The sequence below is a fragment of the Dermacentor albipictus genome, chromosome 1, assembly GCF_038994185.2.
Source record: "Dermacentor albipictus isolate Rhodes 1998 colony chromosome 1, USDA_Dalb.pri_finalv2, whole genome shotgun sequence".
NCBI classification, from domain to species: Eukaryota; Metazoa; Arthropoda; class Arachnida; order Ixodida; family Ixodidae; genus Dermacentor; species Dermacentor albipictus.
In genome coordinates this window covers 130610503-130638199 of record NC_091821.1, presented here as the reverse complement: position 1 = coordinate 130638199, position 27697 = coordinate 130610503, and the positions used below count along the sequence as shown (strand labels likewise).

At 49.2% G+C, this 27697-nt stretch overlaps 1 protein-coding gene across 3 annotated transcripts in view; it reads right to left on the bottom strand.

The window, feature by feature from the left end:
• MYPT-75D (Myosin phosphatase targeting subunit 75D) overlaps positions 1-27697 on the bottom strand; it is a 410236-nt gene that overhangs the window by 297034 nt on the left and 85505 nt on the right. For all 3 annotated transcript variants that reach the window (XR_010562827.1, XR_010562826.1, XM_065425335.1), the window contains exon 2: positions 16156-16276. The gene's annotated coding sequence lies outside the window, so the exon portion shown is untranslated. The remainder of the gene's footprint in view (positions 1-16155; positions 16277-27697) is intronic.

The window sequence follows — 27697 nt, the reverse complement described above, 5'->3', positions numbered from 1 at the left end:
ACCGCTGGGCAGACGTCTTCACATTCTAATAAAACATGCTCCATCATTTCCCTAGCTTTACTGCAGCAAGCACATGCTTCTTCCTTCTTATATCTCGCTTTATAAGTGCGTGTTCTAAGGCATCCCGATCTCGCTTCGAAAAGTAATATGCTTCCCTTTGAGTTATCATAAATTTTTTCTTTCCCGATTTTGTTTTTTCCTCTTAAGTAGCTACTCATGGCATGCCGGTTTCTTTTCCATTGCCGCCACCCATGAGATTCCAGCCTCTCTGACTTTCTGCTTGACGTTCTTTGTTGCCGTTTTGCCCACCCTACAGGCCGCATACTTGTTGGTAAGCTTCTTAGTTCTTTTCCTCCACTGTGAATCAATGTTTTTCCTGTACACATACCTCAACACTCTCAACCCATTTACTTTCTTCCACATTCCTCAGTCGTTCTTCATACTCAATTTTACTGCGAGCTTCCCTCACTTGAAAACTAGTCAAGCCCGTATCACCCTGCACAGCTTCATTTGTATTCTACCCGTGAGCGCCCAATGCAAGGCGACCCACTGCCCTTTGGTTCCCATCGAGTCCTGATTGTACGCCTGATTTAAAGCAAACAACCGCATTTCCATATCCATTTCCTGGAACCATTACACCTTTCCACATACCCCGGAGCACCTCGTACCTATTGTATCCAAATAGCGCTCTGTGCTTCATTATGGCTGCATTTCTCTTCCCCTTCATTGTTTTATTTATCTGTGTTTTCATATATCTATTGCCTTCGTTTATCCACATACCAAGGTATTTATATTCTGTTACTCGAGGTATTTCCTGGCCATGTATTGCCACTGTCTGTTCACTGTTTTCATTGAATACCATAACACCTGATTTTCTAACACTAAATTTAAAACTTACATTGTTGCCTTTCTGTCCACACATATTAGCCAGACGTTGCAAATCACATTGCTTGTTAGCTAGCAACACAATATCGATCGCATAAAATAAACCTGGAAGCTGCTGCTCTACTACTGTACTCACATGTTTGTATGAGAGATTAAACCCGATATTGCTTCCTCCTAGCGCACTCTCCATCTTGACCATGTACATCATGAACAGCAATGGGGATAAAGGGCACCCCTACCTCAGTTCCTTGTCGATATCAACTTTCTCCTCGCTCCTCGCTCCTCATCCCTTCCCATTCAACGCAAACGGTATTTTCTAGGTAAATCTCTCTCAAAAGCTGTAGAAAATTGTCACCTAAGCCTCCCCCTTCCAGAATATCCTATAAAAAGGTAGCGGTCTACGTTGTCATAGGCTCCTGTAATGTCTAAAAAGGCCACATATAGCGGTCTGCTTTCTACTTTTGATATTTCAATACACTGAGTAAAAACAAAGTTACCATCCAAACGTCTACCTATTCTTAAGCCATTCTAAAGTTCTCCCAAAATGCCATTATTCTCTGTCCATGCTTGCAGCTTTAATTTGATTGCCTACATTGCTAGCCTGTATATTACCGATGTCATGGTCAACGGACTACAAGAGTGAATTCTATCTTTCTCCCCCTTACCATTACAAATTAAATTCATTCTACTTTGTCGCCAACTGTCTGGTATTCGTCTATCTTTTAAAGTTTTTTCCACTGCTTTCACCAGAGCTTCCTTACTTTTTGGTCCTAGTTCATTAATCAGCCTAACGGGAACCTCGTCTAGCCCTGTGGCTGTGCGCTTAGGAATTTTCTCTTCGGCTTTCTTCCAGTTGAAATTTGTCAGCACCAGCTCCTTTTCCACCTGGGTCTCTTTCATGCTCTTTTTTTTTTTCTTCATATACAACCTCGTCATTCCCTTGGAGAGATGCGGCTGTTGTATTTCGGGTGCAATTTAATGCCGCTTCTCCTTCCAGTTTGTTTCTATCTTCGTCTAGGATATGTTGTTGTATTGTTCCAGACTTCCTGCCTAATAATTTTATGTGCTTCCAAAATATTCTAGGAGCGGCTTTCTTTTACTCACGTATTTGTGACAACCAACGTTCACTTTCACCTTTTATCTTTGCTTGCACCAGAAGTTGAACCATAGACTTTTTCTCCCGGTATATCTCCCATGTACTGGCTACTTCATTCTGCGGCAACTGCGCCTTCTTTGCCTGCCTGTGCTCTCGAGATGCTTTCTGTCGTTCTGCGATCGCTTCTCGTATCGCCCTGTTCCACCAGCTTTTCGGTTTCTTTCTTCCTTTCCAACGAACATGTTTCTCTTTCCGTATTTCTGTCGTTATTACACTTAGAAGCTCACTACATTCCCACTCTTTACTTGGCCATTTGCCAAGTTCTTTCTCGACTCTAGTGATTAAATTTGTTATTTGTTCAGCGTTCAAATCGGGACAGGCCATTTTGCACTCCTTGCTCTTTTTACCAGCTACATATCCCGCTCTCAGAATGATACGTTTATGGTCACTCCCTAGGCTGCTATACCCTTCCTCATCGATGACCGTTTCTCTCAACCTATCACGACTTCCTTCTGTCATCAGACAGTAATCAATGGTCAATTGCCGATTTCCCACTTCCCACGTGATCTGCCCTTCACACTTAGGCCCTGTATTCACGATAACGAGGTTATGTTCCTCACAAAGGTCTAGCATTGACTTCCTGTTGTCGGTATAGCCGTCTAAATCCTGTAAGTGGACATTCATGTCACCTAATAGGATAATTTCCGCATCATTCCCGAAACACTTAATATCAGCACTTATGCATTCCACTAACCCTTCATTCTCTGTGCAATTATTTTCGGTCCACAAATACGTAGCGCCCAGCCAAGTTTTTTTTCCCACTCACTGTACCTGATAACCAAAAATTATCTTGACATTTCGAATTTACTCTTTTCCATTTGGCTCCCTGATGGATGAGCATTCAGACTTCCCCTCCCTTTCTTTCCGACTTAGTTCTACTAACGTGCAACCGTCCAAACGGCAAGTACATAGAATGGTAAGGAGGAGTGGGGAGAGGAAGCAGAGAATGTGAAGAACCCGCGCAGTCACCAAACTATAGTGAATAACTTGGCACTCTTCGCTCGCAACTCGCATAATTGGAGGGACGGCGGGAGAGTGGTAAGGCGACGTGAGAAGGCGAGGAGACGCTACTACTAGGGTTCTAGTTCACTGTAACTAGGGTACCTAGATGCGCACGCCTCCGCGGGACCCTAGCTACCATTAGACACGACAGTGGTTGCGGACAAACTGGATAAATTTAAGTGCATGGTACGTTACGTTCCTTATATTTCTGAAAATAAACACCATTATTTATTTGTCAGTTGTCAAGCGGACAAGTGACGCACGGCGTGCAGACTCAAAGCCGCATCAAAGCACCGTAGAGTCTAGATTTCGCGCTTCAACACTTCTCGGCCCGCCGTCGTAGCTTTGCTGCTATGGCATTGCTCAAGGTAGCGGGTTTGATATCCACCACGGCAACCATATATCGACGGTGGCGAAAAAAAAAAAAACGCTCATGTACCTATGTTTAGGAGCTCGTTAGAGAACTCCAGGGGTCAAAATCTGCCACTGCCTGCGGCGTGCCTCATAATCCGATTGTGGCTTTGGCACGTACAGTCCCATAATTCAAGTAAAGTTTAGCACTCATGCCACGATGCAATGTGTCGTAATGACTACACTAACGACAACACTAAACTTCTCGGTGGTTATGAACAATGGCGCACAACAAGCTTCAAGCAGGGACGTCTCGTTGTGTGTTCTGCGTACTACGCAGACAAACAGCAGTGGTGCACGCACAATAACATCTGCCATCCACTCACCACTCTCTTATTGCACTAAACGCTGAAGTAACTAAATAGACACCGTCAACATCGCCGCTAATTATTGTGAATCAAAGCAAACAGAACAGAAAGCTTCGCTTACGTCGATCCCCACAGTGCGTGGGATCCGCGTACTTTTTTAATTCGTATTCTATTCGATTCGGTCTCAAAAACCACTATTCGCATACCCATATAGTCAATTTACCATAGTCCGTCATACTACTTTGTTCACATCTTCCCCCGGCACAGAGTAGCTGACTACAGAAACATGCCTCAAGTCGACCCCTCTTTCTCTCTTATCTGTTAATAAGCGTGTTCTCTCTTATCTCGAGCAACAGAAAGAAGATGCGAGTCAACAACAAAAGCACAACCACACATAACAGCCAAAGTCAGTTACAATACTTGTTGTGCAACAAAATTATGGGACTAACCTATTTTTAGGAGCAATTCCTTAGACTTTAAAATGTGTTAGCTGACTGCATGCCAAGCATCGCAGTGAATCAAGCTATTGCCGAAATGCTATCGGCAAATCACATTCTGATCTCGCAGTACAAATAAGAAATTATGCAGTTCCAACGCACATTTTCACCGCTGCGCTTAAATAGCCTAAATTAATACACAGACGAAGAATCCGCGAAGCGATCGAGCTCGATTATTCGGGTCGCCATTTTTTTTTTATCGCGCGCCGAATCCTCCACACACTAGCTAGCCGCCGTTCTGATGACACGCGTAACGTGTTCACGTATACACCTAAACGGCAACGGCTCCAAGCGCAGTCAAGGGGGGACGCAGACGCAACGAATGTGTCAGTTGCGAAAGAAACGCGCGCCGAGCCACCCGTTTCGCTGCGCAGGAGAAAGGCAAGCACCAACGGCTGCGGTTTTTGAGAGCATGTACTTTTTTTCTTCTTGTTAAAAGCCTTTTGCCCTCATTACTCGACGCCCGACCAGACGCGCACCGTAGGAAAAACAACGAGGTTTGGGTGCGAGAGCAGCGCAACGTTGCGGCAGTGGCCAGCCGAAAACTAAAAGCTTAGACGAGGCGTTGAACGAGCGAGCACAGCGGCGGGCTCGCTCGCGCTAAACACAAACAGTGGGTGGTCAAACAAAAGCAGGCTGTATCTCGAGCGTTTTATCTTCCACAGCCAATCTCTTTCTTGAAACGACGCTATTTTTACTTATCTCTCCCGATGCGCGGCGCGAAAAGAAAAACAGCACCAGACGACAAGAGGGGAGGGGTGGAAGAGGCGGGGGATAGAAAGAAAAATGGCCGCCGAAGGAGGAGAAAAAAAATTGGGCGCACGGGGGAATAAAGAGGAAAGCGCTCCTTGAAAATCGGGCGGCCTCAAGAAAGCGCAGCACTCCCTATTGGTCCTGGGCGCTGCAAAAGCGACCGGCGAAAGGGCCAAAACCCGCGTGGCAAAGCGGAGCAAAAGAAAGTGTACTCCGGTACCGCGCAGCAGCATCCACACCATTCGGGAAATATCGAACGCATGCAGCGAGTAAAACAAATTGCCGCACCAGGCGCACTCTTTTCAAGCCCGGCGAAAAGCTTTGTAACGTAGTCATTGTTCCCGGCACAAAACTGCCTCGCGAGCACCGCTGCGCGCCAAAACCACGTGCGCCGAACGGTGACCAGCGATAAACAGAAAATTGAGAGGAAAGCAGGCAACATGGCCTCCATAATTAAGTGCGAATTGTTGACTCGCCGCTAATTGTCGGTGAAACGGGGCGCGCATTGATACGAACAATGGGTACACCGCGGGGCCACCAACTGCACTTACACGGCGAAAAGAAAGCACGCCCGCGGTCAATAGAGAAAGTGGGTCTCGCAGGGCCCTCGGAGGGCGCTCCATTCGAACAAGCATGGCGGCGACGGGGAGGCCAGCATCCGCGGCGTGCCGGGTAGTGTAGCGCCCCTGTTGTGTCGCGCGGCTACACAGAGTGTGCGCAGAGTCTGAGAAATGTCAATTTTTAGCGATGAATATTTGAGCGCACGTCACGTCGCACTGAGTGCATATGTGCGACGCACAGCCTCTCTCAAAAGAAACAAAGCCACTAGAAGAGTTGCTGTGGAACCCGTGAACAACCGTGCCGGGACGTGCATGCAGTGTCGGTGTGCTGCAAGCTGCGCACTAACCCGACGGCAGCGACCTGAGTACCATGGGAACAACAACAAAAAAAGTAAAGATAAACAGCGGACAGAACTACATGATTCATCCGACACAACATGCGACCGTGTTCACTGTCCCGGCGTGGAACCCACTGTTCCCAATGTCAGCCATCGCCTTCGTGGGCCCGTATGGCCGCGGCTGCCAGCTATGGCACCAGCAGCCGCACAGAACAAGATCACTCGAACTCAATAATTAATGTACATCGGAGTTTTACATCTACCGAGCAATGCCTGCGTTGCAGGGGAACATATGCCTCGGTGGAGGTCTTGAAAACTTTGACAGACCTACCGGTCTGGCACGCGCCGCCGCACCAAATCGAGCTTTTGGACGTGACCTTGCGGGACCGGCAAAATATCGGGGCATGAAATCCCGGGCACGGGGGCGGCCCAGGAAAGGCCCACGGCGCGGCGAGTGCGCTCCTAAATTGCGTTTGTTCGATGGGGCCGGTCCCCTTTGTCTCTACTGCACCTCATCTGCCCGACCAAATTTAAGGTTGTGCGAAGACTACAAGCAGGAGGGCCCACAGGGCGGACGTGTATTCGACACGGGGAGGAAACCGTCTGCGTGTGTGCGTGCGTGTGTGTGTCATTATTATCCATGGCATATTATTTTATGGTAGGGCGAAGTCGACTTTGTCGACAACACGACAATTCGACTTCGCCCTGCCATCTGCCAGCCGCCTGGTTCGCACAGATGGTAGAGCGGCTGCCCCGGAAAGGCGGCTGTCCCGGGTTCGAGTCCCGGACCAGGAAGAATTGCTACAAAGGAAACCCGTACGGGTTTCCTTTGTGGCAACTGCTACGAACGGGTGGATGTCTGATCTTCTCTTTATTCAGAACGAGGTTTACGTTGCAAGTTGCTGCACGTTTGTTACCGTAACACAGTCGTCTCCTGGGAATAACTACACAGTGCTGCGAAACTTTTGAAGGCGCCACAGAAGTTCACACCCGCACGAATCACCATGGAACTGCGCCAAAGTGTACTACTTTTCACCACAGCTACAATTTTTCCAGGCCGGGGAAAACGGTGGCAAAAACCAAAGGGTCGGCACAGACGTACGACGAACGGCGATGGCTATTTATGGCTCGCTGACGGAAAGAAAACAAGCCACAGACACGGCGCACGCAGCACACGAGCGCAGGCACTCGTTAATGACTGAGTTAGTGAGGATATACAGCTGCGCTATATGCTCGTATACAGAAATATTGTCAATGATCATTCCATAGTCTTGCCGCGATCTTCTTGGCATTTTCAAGGCACGCACAGATCATAAAAAATCTGGCAGTGCGAAACCAAAAGCAAGGCCTAGTATGGAGCACTCATAACGCCCCCGAGTTTTTCCCAACGAGCCCCCCGGAAGGAAGCTCGCGCTCAACCTTCCCACACTGGCAGCAGCGACAGACAGTACAGCCGAACGAGCAAAGAAGACACTGAGTACACAGGAAACGTTATGCATGCACGACAGCACCAGTCACCACTTGTATCTTGCTGAAAGAGTTTACGGTGCTGCAGAAGTATCAGCATAAACACAAGCAAGTCGAGAACAAACTAGGGTTTGCTGCTGCTATCCAGGTTGGCCTACATTTAAACATTATAGGTTATAACGTCCAAATGCAGCAGACGAGCTATGAAATAGGCCGTGTATGAAATTGATTTCGACCATCGGGGTTTCCCTTTTCCTTTTTTTTTTTTGCGAGTACCTACAAATCTAAAAATACCAAATCTTCCGTTATCTTTCATTCGGCCCCATATCGGAAAGCGCCCGCGGCAGCTGGCAATCGACCCCATGGCCCCGTGCTCAGCAGCAAAACGCCATAGCCACCAAAACGCCACCGCGGCGGTTGGCCTCAATTTGCAACGGTGGCTCACGGAGGAGGAAGAGGACATGCAGTGAACGACCGGATCTAGCCTTACAGAGACATGCTTTGCCCGAGCGTCTCCTTTTTATGTGCCAGGAGAAAACATGTCACAAAGTTACAGGCAGCGTGAGAATATCGCATGCCAATAACGCGATCAAGACATAACCAATAATAATAATATTTGGGGTTTTACGTGCCAAAACCACTTTCTGATTATGAGGCACGCCGTAGTGGAGGACTCCGGAAATTTTGACCACCTGGGGTTCTTTAACGTGCACCTAAATCTAAGCACACGGGTGTTTTCGCATTTCGCCCCCATCGAAATGCGGCCGCCGTGGCCGGGATTCGATCCCGCGACCTCGTGCTTAGCAGCCCAACAGCATAGCCACTAAGCAACCACGGCGGGTGGCGTGACGTGTGTCCTGTGGCAATATCTTTCTACAGTCCGTCTCATTTTCCATTATTTTAGCCTTTCGCCACTGACTCGGACGCGCCGCCACCGTCGCTTGAATTGGCTACTCGGCGCGACGTGTAAGCAAAAACGATAAAAACATCGAATGAATGTTACAAAATATGGGACCCGATTAATTTCTCTCCGTTCGCGCTTCAATGTGTAAGTTGCCGGCACAGCGTATCGACAAGAAGAAGAGAAAAAAAAATCACAAAGGTCAGTCGGCTACTATAAGACGATCTTTACTATTTACGACACGCTCAGCGTGACTAGACCCGATGGCGAAAGCCCACGCATTGTGGATTTAGCGCTGCCGTATACGGCAAGGATTCGCTTATCAACTTGGCGCGAGTCATAAAACAGGCATTCGTCCGCAGACTGCTTCAGAGTGTCGCCTTCCATCCGTCGAAGGTCAAGGGGCTGGCGTCAGCAGCAGTTAGAAGCTGAAACATTCGCAGCGCCTTATGCTGACGACTCCTGCGTATCAAGCGGGTCATTCCCTTTTGAAGCAAAAAGACTAGCATAATCTTGGTAGTTTCGAAAGTATCAGCGAGAGAGAGAGAGATGTCCCTTTGCAATAAAACGTTCAGAAAAAGCATTACAAGTGACGCACCGCACTCTCCGGTCGGGTATTGCAGATGTCAATACAGCCCTGCACAGAATTGCAGGTGATGAATACGTGCCGTGCCGAATACAGTACACCCAGCACATGCAACGACAATTTGTAAAATCCCATAAGAAGCCGTGCACTTCTGCCGCAAATCATGCAACGTGATCGCGTAAGAGACGCGAGTGCAGACTGCCATAAGAACGAAAGGGGACGCATCACATGCCGGACAATCGCGAAGACCGGCACAATCGCGCTGCGCGCGCGTATACTATACGGACGGCAGGCAGCCTTGCCCGCCACGGCTGGTGGAGCGTGCCGCCGCGCCTCGTCCTATATTTGGGACACTGGCCGCGCCGCAAACCCGCCTCTGCTCGTGCGAAAAAAGCAAACAATGTCCCGGAAGTCTTTCGGAAGCAGAGCACATGCCCGTCATCTAAAATCGGCCCTCCGACACGACACGCGAGCAGCACAGCAGCGGCTGCTGCAGAGTTCGGCCCCGATACGGAACGTGCCGCTGTAGCTACGCTGGGGAGTCATATACCGGACACAGGAGAGCGCGCCGCTGCCTTACCACAGCCGGTCTAACCATATATGGTGCCCCGATGCCGAAGCCACAAGCCAAACCGCGCTGCGTTTTAAGAATATATCCCGCTTCCCAACTGCTTTGCGAGCTAAGTCGCAAGCTATACATATATACCATCATAATAAAGCACCGAATGATGTCGGCAAGACAAGTGAGAAATTAACAAAACGTACCATAACAAATTAAAACGCGTACAGGAAATAACTGATTCCGACACTTGTTACATGTATTTACGTGAAATTACAACGTCCAATCGCTCTGTAGCCCATATCTAAGCATGGAGCGTGCAGTCCCAAGTGTACGTTTCGGAGTCTTAATTATGCTGTTGTTACAAATGCGGGTGAACCTGGAAACGGAACGCAATGGATTATAGTTTTGGAATTGTCCGCCTTTGAATTTAGCTGATAGTGCACGCATTGCGCGGTCAATATGTTTTAATATTGGCAACTAAATTTTCCTACACTTCCGTAAGATCCTGTAGACGGCTAACAACGATGCGCGGCAGAGCTAAGAGACAAAACAGCGAAAGACTGAAGCCGATCAAATGCATGGGGTCCTAAAGGAGAGGGTTGGAAGCAGCGGCCACTTCATTTCACTAGCGGAGTAAAAAAAGGAGTGAGAGTTAGAAAGTCGCTGTTTCGCCCGAAAGGCGAAGCATCAATTGCGATAACAAATTATCAGACGGCTCTAAGAAGTCAGGATAGTAGTTTTATCGGCCGTATGAACTTGTAGACATTCGCTTACCAACTAAACTAACAAGCATGGTGCCGCACGTGCGCACAGGCAAGCATGAACACATCTCGCTCGATAACCGCGGACACTCGTTGTCAAAACGCTGGCGTGAGTAAAAGCGGCAGAAGAAGCGAGCGAATCGACCTTGGTGCTGCATTTCGCTTCAACGCGAACTAAGCGGCGAGAACACAGCGCACACGGAGCTATAAGCCCTCGGCGCACATAGACTGCGGCCGTCGCAGTTAGCTTTCAAGAAAGGGCCCGCGTGGCCGTGCTCAGCCGCGTCACACGCAGGCGCCGCCTAAGACACCTCCCCCCCCCCCCCCCCGATGTTTGGCGCGCGATGAAAGACGGCGCGCTTTCACCCTTGCGCGAGATCGAGCCACCATCCTCAGCTAGGCCTCACAAGCTTTCACTCGCACCCACAGCATACGGCGCGCAGCCATGACGGCATCGCACTTAACTTTATACGGAACATCACGGCGGCGCCGACGCCAACTGCTACGGCGGAAATGCGCCTTGAGTGTCCATATCTTCTCTATCGCAATAAAGATACCCCTGAAGTCAAGAAGTATACCTGCTGCAATGCTCGAGACAAGACTTTTCTAAAGAAATCTCCCGTATCCGCAGGACCAAAGTGCACTGAAAACACTAGCGACAAAGAACGCAGCGGCGTACGTAAGTGTTAGCCGTTTCCAGTGCGGGATGTTAAAAAATTTAGAAGATTGGGCATAGATCGTATCAGGGACGCAGCCACAGTGGGGCACGTGAAACGTCTTGGGCGTGCTGCAGACAGTGTATGGGCTTCATAAAGTAACCAAATACACAAGTCACATTTACACGCATTAGAGAGCCTACATGCCTAACTTACGTTACAGCTATTAGGGGTCTTACGGTCTGACTTTGCAATCGTGCTCGCTACCTGTTCATAGTGGACCTGTTTGTTTTGCAGAACATGATTGGGCGCTATAAGATACAGAAATGAACCCTCTTGGTGGCGCACGAGACTGCCCTATGCAAGCTCGGGCTTACAACTCCTGATGAGCAGAAGTTTGAGTTTGATGAATTCATTACTATGACTGTTTTTAGCTTTCTCAAAAGCCCCGCTCGGATCGACAAACGTGCTGCCGAGCTATGTCTCAAAATACTTTTTTTCTCTCTCTCGAGCGAGACTTCGAGCGAGAGGCTAAATTTAGCTCCGATTGCGTCAAGCATGCAGAACCACGGCGCCATTTGTACACGCGGTGCACGCATAATCTACTAATGGCTTTTCTCTACACAGCGATACCAAAGTAAGGCGCGTGGCTAGTACGGTTGCAATGATATCAGCAATAATGTTAATCAAACGTTTTCGTTACACGCAGTTTTAGCAAGCGATCCCCTCTGACCGACTTTAAGGACGTTTCCCGTCAAAAGATGTGCGATAGACACATTCATACTGAAGAGGAACAACGTTCCTACACTGCGTCCTTTCTCTGTCGCAATATACAATCCCAGAGCTACCTTTTCGCATATGCTTTCGGCATAAAACTGCCACAACTATATAGAAGAAAGTGACCACGGTTCCAAGAACAAACTGAATTGCTCCAGCGGAATATGAGAGCAATGTAACTCTCACTTGAGCCCAGTGGTGACTGAATAGTCACGGCAATGACATCGTGGAACGAATAAAACGCGCACTGGCTGCCGTCTGTTGCAAGCTGATGGTGCTTATAGCTTCATGTACTTCTCATCACCCAGTTGCTTACAGACAGGCGCACGTTACCGTTTGGCTCCAATAAAAGTGTGGTCGTCGCATGGCTGCTGCACTAACAAGTCCTCGATTCGGTCAGTCGGGGAAACTAAACTCTGCCTAACAGCTCTGTTCTCTACAATAAGACAGCGGCACTGCCCGAAACGATCGAGGCGCAATACTCGTCACTAAAGCAAGTGTTTGCGCGTGCGTACAAAAGACACACTTCGGCCTTCCACTTCCCATTATCATTTATCCACGCCTTGCTCAGACTATCGGCGGAGATTTTTTTTTTTTCTGTTGAAAGAACCTGAAGCTTTGTTAGCTACTAGGTTCGTGATCCTACGAGTACGGCCAGCAGAGTGGAAACGGATAAAAGGAAACGCTGAAGGCATCCCCAAGTGGTAATTTGCTTTACATCGTATGGACTGCATGTGCACAGTCGATTTCAGTGAAACAAAAGTCGCCCCCCACCCCCCACCCCCCAAAAAGAACACCGGACCTGCGAATCATAGAAGGGAAAGTCATTTATAAGCTAGGAAGTGTTTGCATAAGCGTTAGTTCGGTTAATGTATCAGAAACAGTCTGACGGCCAATTTCTTCACGCACCGCGCATGGCGAAAAGCAAGGTATAACTATAAGGGAAAACGTAGAAATTTTCGCCTATCCTAACCTGATAAACAGCACGCCTTTTCGAATAAAATTCATGTGTTAATCCAGCATTTCTCTCGTCCATTTCGTGCTATTCTGCTGGCCCTATATTCGTATAATTTTCCTCAATATTGTCTCGGCACTTTTTGGGCCAATTGCGTTCTTCCTCGCCACCGGTGTCAGTCACTATTGCTTTTTCGCCTATGTAACTCGTACATTATCATCGTGTCGCCGAATCACCTGTCTTCTATCTTGAACGTTTTTTTACGGATACGAAACATCACGCAGTGTCTGCCTCTTTTCGTCTATGTGCACCTAACTGTATTCAAGCACGCATGCTTTCTTTCTTTTTGTCCCTTGGAACAACGGCGGCCGCGCTACATACATACACGTACGATGCCGGAATGCTCTAGGATTGTGCCTCTTTTCGCCAAGACCAATCACGGAGGGAGATGCGCGATCACGTGCCTGCAGGCGGGCATACACGACACGTAGCGGGACGTAGTGTTCGTCCGAAGCGGTATCGGTGCAGATTAAGAACAATAGTCTAGATTTAGTCTCTCCCTTCGTACCCCAACTTGCGTCGCAGCATGTTACGCGACGTGTCTCGGTGCATCGGAATGAGAGACGCGACAACCACCGCTAACCAAACAGGGCCGTCGCGTCCGCTGCGTCTACATTTGAACGGTTCCAGTGCTTTGAGGACAATGTTGTCGGCAAGTAAACAAACTTTACCGCAGTTTACACACGTTTCTATGTTGCTGATAAAGGACTTGAACAGAACAGTGGCATTCGCTAACGTTTAAACCGTGGCAGCACGGACACATGACGTCAACACGAGACGACCCTGTTTTTGTCTTCCCTCGAACGCGGTGACAGCACGCGCGGAAGAAACGCCCGCTTTAGCCTGGATGGCAGTGCATCCCTGGCATCGCACACTAAGAAAACGGTCTGGCCTAATGATGTACGAAACTTCCCGAAGCTAGAAGAGCGCCCACAGATCTGCGGGTGTTGTTTAATGACGCGTGTGATCAAACGGCCACAACACATAGTAACGAAAATACTGAGGGTTGAATAGAAATACCTACGTAAGACTATGGATTAAAGAGGGGAATATATACACGGAAAGCGTGAACGAGTACTCAAAGCGAAAGGCAAGAAAAACAGAGCGGTATGGGGGCACAAGTGAGGTAGCGTGTTGCCTGCGGAAAGGAGTTTGGGTCCCTGGCGACGTTCTTTTGACAATATAAAATAATCTCCAACAATGGTCAATCGGATTTCCAGGCCCCTCAACGCCATCCGGCTAGGATGTGCATCCGACAAAAGCAATTATTATTATTATTATTATTATTATTATTATTATTATTATTATTATTATTATTATTATTATTATTATTACTACATAGTCAAATTAGGGGACGCCAGAGGCTTACGCCCTTTAATGAAAGTCTATTTTATGCCGAAGACACACCAACAATTAGTCAAGTCTTAAATGTTTTCCACCATCCCTACGGCGCAACAGTCTTACAAAGCGCGGCCATCCATCAGGGCAAGCTCCTGAGGCACTAGCTGTCCCCAACGCCGTCACTCCTTCAGAAGGCTCATTGAATCAGCTCAGCTGTTGTCGAAGCTGGAGTTGTCGCCAGACAAAATCACAGGGTGCATTCTCAAAGCTGTTCGCACGTAGAAAATAGCTTGCAGAACGTGTTCAGCGCATAGCGTTAACGTCCCGCCATTAGCACTCCTGGCCGCGCATACGCAGTGCGGATTAACTATAGCGCGCGTGTAGCAAGCTGGCATCTGGGACGGGCGCTGAAGGTGACGGTAAAGCTAGAGCGGAAATCCAGCTCTCCGTGCGGGTGAAGCGTGAGTGCGCGAGCAGCGAAACAGCTACGACACTCCTGCGCACGCTCCCGTATCGGGACGGGGTTAAATCTCCCGTAGCTTCCCGTTCGTCGGTGCCCAACGTACGGAGAACATACCGTGACTGCTGCTGTTTCACGCTAATACCTACAAGTCGTTCTTACGCACAAACAGCTTCACCCATTCAACGCCTCGTGACGGTTGACAGGAGCTGCACCGTCTTCGTGACGCGGAGGCCCATCGCCGAAAACGCGCGGCCCGCGCTGTCGTCGCGGAATTTCACGGGGTCCATTTCGATTCCGGTCGAGCGGACGCGAGTCGGCGCGAGCCCGGAGCGAAAGGACGTCGACTGCCCGACGACAAGCGCGCCGCGCGACAGCTCCTCGATCTCTTGCAGACTCGGCGAGATTTCGCTCGGACAGCGCGCGCACCGCTTGAATTCCAGGGCGCGGCTATCGTCTCCATATATTCCGGCCTTCGATCTTGGTTCGCGCCAGCCGATCAAGATTCCAACCCGACCCCGCCCGTCCTCCCTCGCGGGCTCCTCTGCTTCGGGGAGATTAAAAAATAAGAGACACTATAGCGGCTCCTCGAGTTCACGTTGACGCTTGATGAAACGCGCCTCCTTCAGAGCTAAGCTGCCCGAAGCGCCGCGTCGAAATTGACTCTGTTGCCTAAGTGATGTATGACGTAACAACTCGCGACCGCCCTCAACCAGCCGCGTCGAGAAATTTGGCCACGTTGGGGGGGAAAAAAATACAGCAGTCGCGTGAACACGTAAATAGCGGAAAAGAGCGAGCAGAACGAACAAATCCGGTGGTATATAGACACACGTGCTACTGTATAGCTTGAGCTATCGATTGCAACTATAAGGCCCGTATTTCGTAACGTTCTATTCAATTCCCTATTCATCTCCTATACGCAGCCAGGAGTGGTTCAAGTCATAGCGATAACGGCGGCGCAGCGCCGTCCGAGTCACGACCGAGTCTGCGACGCAGAGCGAAAGCAGTGAGAAATGAAACTGAACATGAGAAATTACGGCCCCAAGTTACACCTCAAAACTGAACTAATACGGAAATTCCAGTTTAGTCGCACGTGTTTCACTCGCGTAACTTTAACCGAACGTTGCGGCAAAAAGAGGCGAGGAAAGAATGAATGAATTTCGCGGTTTTACGTGCCAAAACCACGATTTGGTTACGAGGCACGCCATAGCGGTGGACGGCAGATTGTGACCACCAGGGGATCTTTAACGTGCCCTTAATACACGGGACACTGGCAGTTTCGCATTTAGTCTCCATCGAAATGCGGCCGGCCACCGCGCGTGCTTCGCAGCGCAACACCTGCAGCCGCTAAGCCACCACGACGGGTATAGCGTGGAAAGAACTACGCGTGATTCAAGTGCACGGGTAGCGCGACGCAAAAAAGGTCAAAAGGAAGAACAGGAGCAGGGCGGGAAGTACAGGCGACAGAAACTCTGCTGTGTGCATGCTACGTGTCGTGCGTGCCTGAGTTTCATCAATCTTTCTTTACAAAGCAACTATGATGGCTGGGCGCCAGGTGGCGACGGTCCACACGTAATTTACGCCTTGTGCGCTCCGACCACAAGAGCGGCGCAATATGGGGCGGCGCAGCTGTAAGCAAATGGCCGCACATTCTCCGTACAAGAAGGTGCGCCCACGGACAGCTGACAAGAGGTGAACACGAGTCGAAACTCCCCGTACCTGTCCAGTGGGAAGGGTATCCCATGCGCGGGCGGCCACATGGAGAGGGTGGCAAAACGACGAGCTCAGCCCAGGATCCAATATCGTGGAAGCAGTCGCCCGAGGTCCCTCACGCAATCATCTGGAAAAAAAGAAAACGAGAAGACGTGAACGGGCGTTAAGTAAGAAGCCACGGAACTGAGGTCACTCAATACTTCTCCCCAACCCGCGCGATGCGGCAACGAGGCGATCATGACACGGCAACGCCACGAATCGCTCCTTCGCTCTATCTTCATTAGTAAGCGCCTTGCCAGCCTCTTAGGTTTAATTATGGCGCCAATTAGACGATGTTCACCAAACAGTGGCTGAAGCAAGCTCTTCAACCGTTACTCTTGCGCATCCGCAAAAGGAAACAAAAAAATAATCTGAAGAACAAAGCCAGGCTTGCTCGACAGACTCCAACATAGTTGTTTTCTTTTTCCTGCCCTTCTTTCTTTCATTATATACAGAGGCCACGGCGCCCGGCACACTCCCTGTGCGACATCGACCTAGCGATGGCAGCACCATCGCTGCTTTAATGGAGATAGTCTACATGCGGCACGCGGTGGCGCTTCGCTGTCAGCGATTTCAACAGACTTTCCTGTAATGTAACGCTCTGATAGCAGCGAACTGGTACATACTGTCACCAAAGGTAAAATTTTCTGTACGGAAATTATAAGTGAAAAACGAGCAAAGTGGGAGGGAACAGGGGATGGGCAACTAAGCCATAGAATCACAAGATGTGTTACGTATTTGAGCATTGCGACTGGACGACACAAGAACGTCGCCAATCACGAAAACGATAGTGAATCGCCAGAGTATCACCGACAGAAATTACGCAACCCAAGTGCCTCCAATCCGGGCCCAGTGTGTTTTGACAGTGTGGGACTGTCGCCGACGAGCGCACCGAAAACAGGCTTAAAAAACTACAAAGCATAAAGCAAGGAGGCATTCAAGCTTATCGCGGCGATAGTAAAGGGGCAGAAACATGTCGAGTTTCGCGGCCGCGCCGATGATGGCAGCACGATCGAACTACGACAGCACCTCTATCCAGAGGCAAGCTTAAGCCTATTTAGCGCATTATTTTTATGCAACATATTAATACATGGACGCTTTAGTTTTGCTTGCCGACATATAACACAAAGAAGTCGCAGCCCTAAGTGCTGGTCTTTTGAACTGGGCCGTGGGAGGCCTTAGGTGCGCTAGCGCACCGGCAGCATTTTCAACAGCGGAGCGAGGCGGTGTATATCGCAAGGGCAGAGCAGACAGCAGAAAACGACGTGGGCGACGACGCAGACGATTCGCTTTATCGCGAAAGTTCCGCGTTCAATGTTTCTGTGCCGGATCAATTACCAAAACTTACACATTGCAGTTCGACCATCTTTGTGCCACCACGGACATACTTACCATGCGTATACTGTAGCGCAAAGTAGTGCGACAGCGTCGCAAGAGGCATTTCTTCAGTGTTTCCCCGAACTGCAGGTGCGTAGTGACATTTCCACAATGACAATTGTACATATGGCTGCGCATTTCCGCACGTAGGAATAAAAATGTTATTACAAACGACAGATGTGTCGTGTTAATGACCGCCAATGCGCACCGCCAATGACACTGTGCTGGAAACTGCAAGAAGGCATGCACGCGCCTGCAAGTGCAATATAATGAGGTGCACAGTCATGGCGCGAGAGAGATATCTGCAAAGCGACCGACAGCGCCAGCAGAATGCGCGCAGTGCGGCGAGCACAAAACGACTCGTGACAAACGAGCACGGCCATATGATGGATTTGCAGAGTGTCGTGGATGTGGCGCAATACGTTTTGCGCTACATCCGGAGCTTCTCAAGTTTTGTTCTAAAGCAAAAACAACATTACCTTCTGCCCAAGTACGGACAAACAAAACAAATAGTTATGAGGAAGCCATGAAACCAAAAGTTCGATAAGTATATACTATATTTGACAGGCTTTATACGTACGCAGCCACAAGGCGCTTCTGACAAAAGAAAAATTGTCCTCATTGGCTCTATGGGCATGTCACTCCCATGACAAATGTTGCAGGAACGTCGCCACTACATGGCAGAGATTATATACTACAGACAGCACAACAACAGTGCGCTGCACTCGAATTGACAGCCTTACTTATCTTTCAAGTCAACAACATGCCGGGAACGACTGACGCCGCCAGCGAACGACCAGAACAACGCTACGACGACAGCCAACATCGACTGGACAAACACTGAAATAAACAGAATGCCCCGAAAACGCGCCAATATTTCCCTGCCGGGAAAGCGTTGTAAACCCAAGCACGTGACATTTCGCATAGGCAAACATTGATGGACTGTGTTCTGCCGTTTCAAATCAGATCAGTAGTTTAAGCACGACACATGCCGCGCTCTGTTCGTATAAGAATAGAGTAGTTGATTATAGCGCCACCGTTTCCTGTCAAGCCCAACATTAAATATTTATGACAACACAAACTGGAACTCATTCGAGTTCCGTAGCCAACTGATTTACGAACTTTCTCACGTCAAATCAAAGCGCGCTTCAGAAATACTTGTAAATACTTCTTGTATATAGCAATCAGTTATCCAGTCACGAACATAAATTTCCCACTATTTGGTGCACAAAGTAACGTCCGTGTAACCTCTAAGCAAAACTGGCTTTTTTTTTATATGAACTGCCACATTGAAGAGTGCGAGTGCGATTGTCGACCACATTCCATTTGGAAGGAATGCAATTACGCTCGTCGGCTTATATTAACCAGCAGCCCTGCACTATACATAAGACGTGTCTAATGACTCGAAGCCCTCCTCCTGGACGTTAAACTCCCGAGCAACGATCAATCAGTTAATCAAACAGAGAGACCGGTTTCTCTTTCGCTCCAGTGTAATCCTACCTCGTCGTCATCTGCTGTACAGAGACCTTTTTTTACAGTCGCGTTTCGAAACATCTTTCCTTCTATTCCATTGCTTTATCTGTCGCACCGAGTGGCCGGTTCAGACAACAAATATGGTGTGACGGAGTGCGAGCCAACGTCAAAATGCAAAACTAAAAGATAAAGAATTGCAAGAAAACAGAACGAAGTTGCAGGTGCAGTGGGATAAAAAATAGTAAGAGGCACGCTAGTACTCCATACCGCCCCTATCAAAAAATCCAGCTGCCTTAATCTAGCCGCGGACCCGGCGTGAACCGACAGGCGTTCGGGAGACGGGGAACGCGTCGTCCTCGACGTCAACTCTTTCAACCGCGCGACCAAAGCAGGGTGACGTGGCCGTGTCGATGCCTTCGAGTCCCAGCGCGACCGCAGGCAACTAAAACGCTGCCGTGGCCTAGGGAAAAATTGGAGGCCGAGGGGGGGGCATTGTGTGGGGGCCGCCAGGCTTGCAGGAACGGCGAGAACAGACCGCAGGCAAAATGGTCGATGGCAACGATCGGCCGCACGTCCAGACACCGGACCCAGCGGCCCGCACACGCAGGAGAGAGCGCAAGGCACACATGCACGCAAGGAGAGACAGAGTATGCCGCGCGGAAAGCGATCACGCGCGCGGACCCGCGACCGCGGGACGCCAGCAGCTGGCCTTTCTCGCGCGCCAGAATGGCCTTCCCCTGCACTATAACAAGAACGGCACCGAGAGCGGCGCTGCTGCGCCGGCGTTGAGAGCGCCGCATGCGGAGCAAAATTCTATTAGCCGGTGGTACCCCTCTCCCATCTCTCGTTCGCGCCGCCTTGATTGCCTCCTGCACTGCGCGTGTTTGGGCACGTTTCGCGCCGCGCGCGGTGTGTGCGCGTGGACATTTCCTTCGATGGGCGGTGTACAGTCTCTCTGACATTTAGGGGAAAACTCGAAGCGCATTGCATCGCGATGCGGCGAGCGCTTGAGTCAGGCGGCGGCAGCAGCTCGCGCAGATGCTCGAGGGGCGGGATCTTGAACGGCGTCGTCTGCTACGGCGGCGCACGCTGGCCGCATTGTCGAGAAACGTTCTACTGTCAGGTGCAGGGCGCTGATCACATCGTTACTGCGTGAAATGAGCCGGTATTCTTTGCTAAGCGTTGCGCGACGCCCACTGATACGCCTCGAATGTAAGTTCATCGCTGCATGGCAGGCATAGACGACGTACTGATTCCATACATTCTTGACGGCCCGTTTCTGGAAGGCGACTATATATTCTAACGCGATAGGACGCCGATCCACACTGCTCGTGCTGTGCAAGAACTGCTAGAAGAGCGCGCAGTCACTCTCTTGGAGCGGCCGCCTCAATCCCCGGGCGCCAACATAATTTAAAATGTCTGGGGCTCGTTGAAAGTATCTCTGGCGAAACATCCCCTCTATCAGTCGCCCGAGGATAGGCTTCGATCCACCATCGTCAGTGACTGAGACGTGCAGCGAATGAACACATCCCTGATCAAGTCATTCTACACTTCACTGCCTTCCAGGATGAGCGCTGTCATCGCTGCCGCTGGGGACATGACGAGATACTAGCTGAAGTTCCGAGCGTGACGTGTCCAATTCCCCACCGGCGGGCAGGGTCTGTCTGGTGTAGCGAATAATTATCGAGAAAAATCACTTCCAGCTCATTGTCTGAACCTAAAACGTTCATTTAATCGTGTCCGTTTTTTTCATCGTGTTCGACTCCCATTGTTGAGTGCTTTGTTTTCCTTTCGAGTCAAACAAAGACTGAGCACGTTGCGCGCACATCTTGGTGCCTTTTGTCGCTGCTCATTACGGTAGCACACACAGTGAAGAAATATACGTGCACACGCTCAGTACTCCGGCCTTTCGAAAGAACAAATGAACCATGTTGTCAAAAAAAGTTTGTGGAACTCCATTATCGCCAATGAAGGATCAGAGTGTGGCGACGCACAACGTACGTTTAGGAAAGAATATCAGCTCAGTTCCCGCAGTACCGATGAAATCGATGTACTGCCCCTGACAGTACCACGCTTCCCGAAAATGCGGCCAGCGCGCGCCGCGCGCCGTAGCAGACGACGCAGATCACGACACTGCCCCTCAAGCGTGTGCGCCTGCTCGAGCTGCTGCCGCCGCACGACTCCATTGCTTGCCGCATCGCGACGCAATACGTTCCGAGTTTTCCCCTTAGTGTGAAACAAACGTACTGCACACGCTATATTTGCCTTTAAGAAGATCGGTACGCTTGACGATTATTTTTATGGCTGCAATGCGGCGAAAGGGCAGCGTCTTTAACCATGTAAGGGACGCTGAGGAGGTAATTGGAAACGACATCGTATGTGCCGCCGCAAAAATCGTCAGCACATACGATGCGGCACATACATACGGCACCTACGAGCTAAAGTCATTTTTGCAGTTTCTCACATTATGTTTGCTACAAATCCGTGTTGTCTCTGATGGCAACAACGGACTTCTATCGACACTGTGCGGAAATAAACAAGATATATCGCTGCATAGCACAAGTACGACATGCGCACACAACTTTAACTAGTACGTCCCCTACAATATGGAATAGAGGCAGCAATGTAGACAGCTTGGTCATTTTTTAACAGTACTCAAGAGACGGAAGTTGAAAGTATATTATTAATCATTCCTGCTTCAGCAATGCCGGTGCGACCAAGACGCGGGTGTGTATCGTCCAGTAACCCGATCAATCGGTGCGGTGGTGAAGCGGGAATGAACTCCGGTCATGTTCAATGCATCATGCACATATTCAATTTCTCGGCACGCGTGAACTTCGGCCACTGCTAGCGCATACAACAGACGTGGTTTCCATTCTTAGACAGCGCACACACAAACGAAACACGAGAAAGAAGACAGGACAAGCGCTCGTTTAACTTAAAGTTTTTATATGAATAAAAGGATTATGTACCGAGTAATTATTAATTTCACGTGGGTTACATATAGAAACCGTCATACACTCAGGAGCGATCAATGAACGAGCTCGCTTCGTTTGCCAGATGTTTACTTCGCTCGGCGCACCGCAGTAATCCATGTCTGTCGTCTGCTTCTTTCGTACCATTTTCTTGTGAATCGGCAGAATTTCACTGGTGGCATCAACCTTTTCATGTTTACATTGCTGTCGTGACAGTTAACAACACAATAATAATTTCCGGTCATCCGAAGAGGTGCCGTCGCAAACAAGAGACGTTTCGCGCGCAGCGCGAACTGAACGCGGGCGCGACCGTGAAGGGAAGCGGCGACGGAAACCCCCGCTGGAGATGAAATCGCTCCGCCAGGGGAGAAACGAGCGCTGGCGTCTAGGATGAAACTTGGCGTGCGGTCGTCTATACTCGGAGCCTCGACTTGGAACCATTCATCGTGGCCCATCGTTTTGTTGTTTCAGTAACAATTTTTTCCAATTCGGAGGTTTTACGTGCCAAAACACCGATCTGATTATGAGGCACACCCGTAGTGCGAGACTCCGAAATAATTTTGACCATCTGGCGTTCTTTAATGTGCACCCAATGCACTTTAGCGTTTTCGCACTTCGCCCACTCCTCCATCGGAAGGCGGCCGCTGCGCCGCGGCCGGCATCCAATCAGCGACCTCGAGCTCAGCAGCGCAACGTCACATAGCCAATGGGCTACCGCGGCGGATGCGGGCCACTATTACGAAGGGCCGCGGAAAATCAGGAACACTCAGCGACGGACGTGCTCGTGCCCTTTTCGAGGAATACACCTGCCCCACAATACAGTGGTAGTAATCAGTAGGAGTAATAAGTTGTCGTTCACGCACTTCGTTGTCTTTTCGACGACGTTTTAGATGCGTAAGCAATTCTGTGCCTACCCCACGAGAAATTTGTGCGTCCGTCACTTAAGTAAAATTCAATAGCTCATACCCCCGTAATCAATGGCTCATACCTCCGTAAGCAAGCAAAAAAATGTAATGGCTCATACCCATGTAAGGCAGAGGCTACAAGCGCTCAGCAAATTAAGTGAAGCGAACAGCGCATACATTCATTGAAATCACCCATGCAACACACAGAACAGCATCCGTTTCAATAAAGAACAAGCTCGAAACAGGCATCCGAACCATCAATAAGGCATTGCACACCCCCTCAGCAATTGTACTGGTTTTGCAACAGCTTCGCTGGACATCCAGGTGGATAAGGACCGACAATAGTTGATAAGTGTCGGATCATGTTCGATAAGGTTCATAACGATCAATGAGGGTTGATAACGGTTTATGCTCGTCGAATCAAGTTACGTAACATTGATAATGACACCGGGCTGCGTGGAGATTAGCAAGTGGCACAATGCTTACGCATACTTTTACAACTCCCCGAGGGGTTTCTGCGCATTCTTTTTTTTTTTAGTTGACATTTCTCATTAGGCAACTGCGCCTCCGAAACACCACGGTCGGTGGCTTCGGATGAATTCTGATTCGCTGTGAAGCGGGAGACACGTTGTACGACACTGTGTCCGATAAGGCGCGTCGGAGACATGACCGCTCCCCCTCTCCGAACGTGACGGAACCCGTTGGCACCTATCGGAAACGGTTGCGGTTGTTGGCACGACAGGTACGTGGTACGTCGCATCGAATGCAGAATCCTACCATATGTCCAAAATCTCGGCATGCATGCTTTCTTTGCATACCGCGCACCCGTACGGAATGCTGCCGGCAATCAAAACCCCGGCATCGTGAACAACCCCAAAAACACTGAGCACGTGCTGGTGGGCGAGTTTGTTATGCATGATTACGACAGAGGCGCCAAATAAAACGACGTACGAAGGAAGACGACACGGGACAACCACCTAGGCGCACTAACAACTGAGCGTTTTTCTTGACACAGGAGCTGCTGCTGCCAAGAGTCAAAACATCAAGAAAAAACAGTGCCGTCATCTACATCACGCAACGATGTGCTTATCAGGGACAAATGTGATGCAGACCTTTAGATTTGTGGTTGTTTTTTTTTAGTGTTCTTAGATTGTGGCAGTCCAGAATTGGAAACCCAGTCATCATTAGTACTGACAGAGTTTAAAACAGCCCCGCATCCTCTAACCCTGACTCACGAGCTTCCGGCCGATAACTGTTTAAGGTTTCTAGATTTGCAAATCACTTCCTCGTCGTGTCCTGTGTGCTGGCAGTTCCAAGCCGAGGGCTAGCAAACCCATCCTCTCATTCAATTCAGCTTGTTCAAAATTGATAAAAAGAGGCATCATTCAATCATGTCTAACCAACGCAGATGTCATGTGTGCATCGGCAGCGAAGCAGTTTTCATTATCAGGTCAGCCGCCTCAAAGGGGCACGTTATCATCAATATGTGATCATATCTGTTGCAGAAAAAAATGCTCGGACAGCTCAAGGAATCTAACATTGCAGACCAGGGTCAAGCAGGCCCTTCTGCAACCAGGTTTGCTATCACCCCATATGTTCACGGCATATCTCACAATCTGAAAAGAGTAGGCAAACGAGCAGGTATTCGGGCTATATTTTCCGCTCCGAAATGTCTTGGTTTGATGCGTGCCAAGGTGAATGCAGGACATCGGGAAAATAAACAGTGGTGCGCAAAAAAAGCAGGGGCAGAAGCATGTCGGCTGTGTAAAGAAAGTAGCTTATTCTGTTCCCTTGTCGTGTGGTTCATCATATGTTGGCCAAACGGGCAGATGCTTGAATGACAGATTGTATGAGTATCGATATAAGATGGAAAACCAGCTCTCAGGTCACATTAGTGCTCATTGTAAGGCTCACAATTGCACTCCAGATTTTGATAGAACCTTTGTTTTGAACAAAGCAGATGATCAACTGACAAGGGAGATATTGGAAGTGCTTGAGATCAAAAAGCGTGATGATGCTTGTATCAGTGAACCTTCAGTTTCGCTATCGACAAAGGAACTGGCGTATCTTGGGAGTGGCACTTAAGAAGCTGTTCTGCATCGCGTTTTTGTAGCATGATGCAGATGAAAGCACTGTTTTTTCTTGATGTTTTGACTCTTGGAAACAGCTATTTATTCCTGTGTCAAGAGATAAAACGCTCAGTTGTAAGTGGGCCTACATGGTTGTCCTGTGTCGTCTTCCTTCGTCCGTCGTTTTATTTGGTGCCTTCGTCGTAATAACGCCGAAAAGCCACACATAAGCCGAGCTACCCGAGCTCGTAATAAGCCGAGCTACCCGGACGAAGTGTTTTCTCCCGGACACCACGGTCTAAATATCATGATTGCTCCAGAGACGAATAACGTCACATCTCGTGCACACCGAGTCCGTATTAAGGGCGGTAAACGCGCTATGAAGGAGAAGAGCCTTAATGCGCGCGACGAGCTCCACACGAAAAATCATCATCATCATCAGCCTGGTTACGTCCACTGCAGGGCAAAGGCCTCTCCCATACTTCAACAACCCCGGTCATGTACTAATTGTGGCCATGTCGTGCCTGCAAACTTCTTAATCTTATCCGCCCACCTAACTTTCTGCCGCCCCCTGCTACGCTTCCCTTCCCTTGGGATCCAGTCCGTAACCCTTAATGGCCATCGGTTATCTTCCCTCCTCATTACATGTCCTGCCCATGCCCATTTCTTTTTCTTGATTTCAACTAAGGTGTCATTAACTCGCGTTTGTTCCCTCACCCAATCTGCTCTTTTCTTATCCCTTAACGTTACACCTATCATTCTTCTTTCCATAGCTCGTTGGGTCTTCCTCAATTTGAGTAGAACCCTTTTCGTAAGCTTCCAGGTTTGTGCCCCGTAGGTGAGTACTGGTAAGATTCCTGTGGTCACTGCAGCGCACCTTGCCGAGCACGTCCACATCTTGTATGATGCCAGGGTTAGCGCAGAGTATGAAGTCTATTTCATTTCTAGTCTCGCCGTTAGGGCTCCTCCACGTCCACTTTCGGCTATCCCGCTTGCGGAAGAAGGTATTCATTATCCTCATATTCTGTTCCGCAAACTACTAATAACTCTCCCCTGCTATTCCTAGTGCCTATGCCATAATACGCCACTGCCTTGTCTCCAGCCTGCTTCTTGCCTACCTTAGCATTAAAGTCGCCCATTAGTATAGTGTATTTAGTTTGCAATCTACCCATCGCCGATTCCACGTCTTCATAGAAGCTTTCGACTTCCTGGTCATCATGACTGGATGTAGGGGCGTAGACCTGTACAATCTTCATTTTGTACCTCTTATTAAGTTTCACAAGACCCGCCACCCGCTCGTTAATGCTATAGAATTCCTGTATGTTACCAGCTATATTCTTATTAATCAGGAATCCGACTCCTAGTTCTCTTCTCTCCGCTAAGCCCCGGTAGCACAGGACGTGCCCGCTTTTTAGCACTGTATATGCTTCTTTTGGCCTCCTAAGTTCACTGAGCCCTATTATATCCCATTTACTGCCCTCCAATTCCTCCAATAGCACTGCTAGACTCGCCTCACTAGATAACGTTCTAGCGTTAAACGTTGCCAGGTTCATATTCCAATGGCGACCTGTCCGGAACCAGTGATTCTTAGCACCCTCTGCTGCGTCGCAGGTCTGACCGCCGCCGTGGTCAGTTGCTTCGCAGCTGCTGGGGACTGAGGGCCGGGGTTTGATTGTTGCGTTCATATAGGAGGTTGTGGCGAAGTACTGCACCACGGTGGCCAATCCTGCTCTGGTGAGGGAGTGCGTTACCGGCTCTGGTCACCGGGATCAGGCCACACTCCAGGCCTGTTTGTGCAATTTTATCAACACGCGGATTCTTTTTTTTTAATCCGGTGGAAAATTGCCGGCACCGGGATTCGAACCACGGACCTCTTGCACGCGAGGCGGGTGTGTTACCTCTACGCCACCGCTGCGCCTATTGGGCTCCTATCCAGGCTGTGAAGGTGCTTGGCCAGCGAAGCTGTGGTTTAACGTAGCCTTGAACGATTTAGAATGCGCTACATAAAATGAATGAAAGCAAGACAATTAAATGCACTGCACTAAAATTTTATTTCTTTGCAACGATATTGATAACTGGTTTGTAATCGCTCCGTTTAACACTGAGGCTTTCCTTTGCTGCTTCAGAAAGATGATTAGCTAAAGTTAAATTTATACACGACCTGTGCACAGTGGTTGGCCGACTTGGATTGGTGAAGCACGTGAGACCAAACCCTTCCATCGCGAACTGGATAAACCATTTCTGCTGCGGTTTTGAAATGTCCACATTGAAGCCTCCGACAATGATCACCGGCGTGACGTGATCAAATTTCACCCCAAAGAAGTGACTACGCATGAAGTACTTGATGTAGACTGAAGAATGAGATTCGATCTTTAGTGTGTGTGTGTGTGATTATATATATATATATATATATATATATATATATATATATATATATATATATATATATATACACACACACACACACACACACACACACTAGGGAGCCGAACCCACAACCTCCGCATTATGCGTACGTTGCACTACCAATTATGCAACGACCACGGCTATCAATTCGTCCACTAGGTTGGGTATTTATGTTTACTAGATCTAGCCTTAGAAATGTTAGCCTGCGCCACTCAGAGCCACGTTGGGCGCATGTGGAGCATCCGTTTCTGCCCATGGCATCCCGTAACGCCGTGAAGCGGAGGTTGTGGGTTCGGTTCCCACC